Raw genomic sequence first — 3,255 nt, forward strand, 5'->3', positions numbered from 1 at the left:
TATATTTTTATACATTTTTATACATTTACACATTTATATGCGCCGTTCCGTATCTGTTCATGTATCGTCGCCTAATAATTTTAACTAATTAAATGTTTTTTAACCTACTGACTCTTCTTTCGCCGTTTATTTGGTTGTTTATTTACGTTTACATTTAAGAGTCTTTACATCGTTATTATTTATTATTATAAAATAAAATTATCTAAATGACCAGATGTAAAATGTTTAGAAAAGATTCCCCTTCTCTTACAAGCCTGTAAATAATCAACAAATGAACAATAACTCTTTTATTTGTTATCTATTATTTTTGTTAAAATTTTGAAGTACTATTATATTTTATCTATTCTTCTGGTTCATACAGCTTTTAGAGTACCGAGTACACGCGACCACATTTATTGTACATCTCGACTACTAACACTGCGAAAACGGCTTTTACTACGAATTCGCAATTACGTTCCACGCAGCATGGTAATTTGGTATATGCCGGTCGTATGCAAAAAATATTCTCTCCGTTCTACACATCCTATGTGTTCGAAAACTTTCTACGACCTTTCTGGCTTTCGTAACTTTCGCGATTGTATGCTCTGTTACAGTAACACAAATTCTGTTTGATTTCATTACCTGAATTTTCGCATGAGATAGGAATGATATCTATATATTATATAAAAATTTAATATTCTAATCAATTAATCACTTATTTTGAGTATTAAAAGTAGGTACTGTTAATTGAATAAGAATTATATATATATTTTTCTAGTTTTAAGAATAAATTACAAATCAATCAAATTGTCAATAAATAGCAGTATTGTTAACAATACTTTTAATACCCAAAATTAGTGCTTAATTGGCCACTACTAGTTAGATATTAAATATATCTAGTGGGAAACGATGTTACATTGTATCTTGATATTGTGTTTTATTACTCACCGTAATAAAAAAAGTAAAAAAATCTCTTTAAATCTGGATAAAATGCAAGAAAACAAATCGATCAATCACAAATACGATCACATTTAGATCCGCTCTCGCCGGATCTAGAACTCGTCTCCTGATTTGTAGAGACCTGACAAAATGTTTTACGATCTGTTGATGAATCTTTAAATTCTTCTTACAACACACGATGGCGCATCCTATGCCCTCACAATGTGAATATTCTCCGTTAGATTCCTGATAAGTTTCGTACAGGACCTACTTTTGTACGTAACTTACGAGGAACAAACGAGGAACAATGTTTCTTATCATTAAATTATTTCTTTAAGATATCTACAAATATTCCCGTATATTGATCATTTTGTTGTTGGTATTTCCGATAAATCTCCTCGGCTTCACCATATGGCTGCTCGTCCATCGAATCTGTAACGTGGAAAAAATAGCACTTGTCAGATATCTATGTCGTAATATCTATTATTGTATTCACCCATATTGAGCTGGAATTCTTACTGTCGCCAATCAAGTTCTATTTACTTCAATTTATGTGCTAATTTGTTGCTCTATTTTCCAATCTTATCACATCATTTAATCGCGTTCTAAATGGGTGGAACCCAGTTTACTGCTCTTTCAACTAAAAAGAGGTATACAATAATTTATTCGAAAAATTAAGTACGCCAGATCTTTTATTTTATTCCTCTAATTTAACAATAACATAATTCCGAATATCATAGCATTTCGACACTCTGATTTAAGTTGTTCTTGAATCAGAAATCTTGAGAATATAACATCAAATCTGTATACAACCGATTTTGTACTAAATGTAAATTGATTGATGACTGTAAAAAAGATCCCATATGGGTTATTATATTAATTCATATATTATACTTCAACTTTTATGAAAATTGAAATATTAATATAACAAAGCAATAAACATATAGGAAGTTTAGATATTTATGTAAAAACTAGAGAGTGATGCAACTTCATTCAGATCGTTCACGTAAATAGAATCACACAAATCTAAAAACGTCGCAAATAAATTATTCTGGAACTGGACTGAGCATTCTCAGTATAATTTATTTCACGGTGGTGCCTACACAAAATACTACTTTTCTTTGTCACGGTACGTATCTTTTCTCTTATTTTATATTGTTACGCTATTCCGCTATTCGTATTTTATATTGTTACAGATATTATTTTATTTCTTTACATATTCGTATGTGAAGAATTGACCTCTCAAGGTTCTAAACAGGCTTCTAAAAAGCTTTATATGTGCCAATATCTTTTCCTATTTATTTTTTTACGTCACTGAATTTATATTATGGTGTCTGAGTTTGCCAGCTGTGTTGTGCTCTCTTCTCGTCTGCTTTAATTAATTTATATTCTTACGTGCAGTCTGCCCATCGAAATAATATAATTTAGAGCAGATCCTGTTAAATAGAAAAATAAATAATTCTTTTTGTCATCAACGAAAATAAAATAAAGCGCACACGCCGATATTCTATCTTAATTCTCCTAATTATCCTTAATTTCTAATACCACCAGAGGTGACGTGATCCGTTTAAGAGCCCGCGGCAAGTCTCTCTCGTCTCATGATTAATTTATGTAGTTTCTTACGGCGCTTAAAGCCCTGTAGCGCGATCAATAAGGAACGAGCAGGCGATGCAGCTGTAGCAGGTACGTGCAACACCGTACGTTATATATAGCGGTCGATTTATACCGTAATAGTAGCGACTCTTTTGTCGGATTTAATTCTTTCTACGGAATCGCTTTGACACAATCACGATAATGAGACCAGAAAGGTACGCGCATGTCGAGTCCCCTTATACTCCTTCGTGAGTCACACGCGATCGATTGCCACAAAACGCGTGCACTTAATCATTGGAAAAAGAGAGAGAGTCATCGTTCCGTTAGGTGGCAATTGCGATACGTAATCGTGATACGTAAGGGAGGAAAAACCATTAGCCGCGCTTGATCCGCTTTGTAGAAAAAAAAGCAACGCGATCCTGTGGATCCAAATCGCTATGAACGGCGAATCGCTTTTGAAAACGAACGATAATGTGCCGGGCGCGATCGGAATAATGGCGATCATGTGGAGAACGATTGCGCGTAATTGGATAATGTACAGTTAACGAAATTAGGAATATTCCGTGCGAAACGATACTCACACTCATCGGGCACGGGCTATGTTTCCACGCTAACGAATAATACCTTTAACGGCCTTTCGAGCCGACGAGAGCGATATCCATCCGCTGGTAAATTTAACTGAAAGAAGAAAAGTTCGTACTACGATTAATGAAAGAAGATGCATAAACGTTATGACGACAGATA

The 3,255-nt window shown here is 33.8% G+C and overlaps 1 protein-coding gene across 5 annotated transcripts in view; it reads right to left on the reverse strand.

Moving 5' to 3' along the window:
- LOC108752314 (multidrug resistance protein homolog 49-like) overlaps nucleotides 1–3,255 on the reverse strand; it is a 92,739-nt gene that overhangs the window by 77,147 nt on the left and 12,337 nt on the right. For 4 of the 5 annotated variants that reach the window (XM_018493072.1, XM_018493068.1, XM_018493073.1 and 1 more), the window contains exons 2-3: nucleotides 3,093–3,189; nucleotides 928–1,350 (exon numbers count right to left, since the gene is read on the reverse strand). The gene's annotated coding sequence lies outside the window, so the exon portion shown is untranslated. The remainder of the gene's footprint in view (nucleotides 1–927; nucleotides 1,351–3,092; nucleotides 3,190–3,255) is intronic. The other variant, XM_018493070.1, reaches the window with a different exon arrangement.

The sequence above is a fragment of the Trachymyrmex septentrionalis genome, unplaced genomic scaffold (assembly GCF_001594115.1).
Source record: "Trachymyrmex septentrionalis isolate Tsep2-gDNA-1 unplaced genomic scaffold, Tsep1.0 scaffold6, whole genome shotgun sequence".
NCBI classification, from domain to species: domain Eukaryota; kingdom Metazoa; phylum Arthropoda; class Insecta; order Hymenoptera; family Formicidae; genus Trachymyrmex; species Trachymyrmex septentrionalis.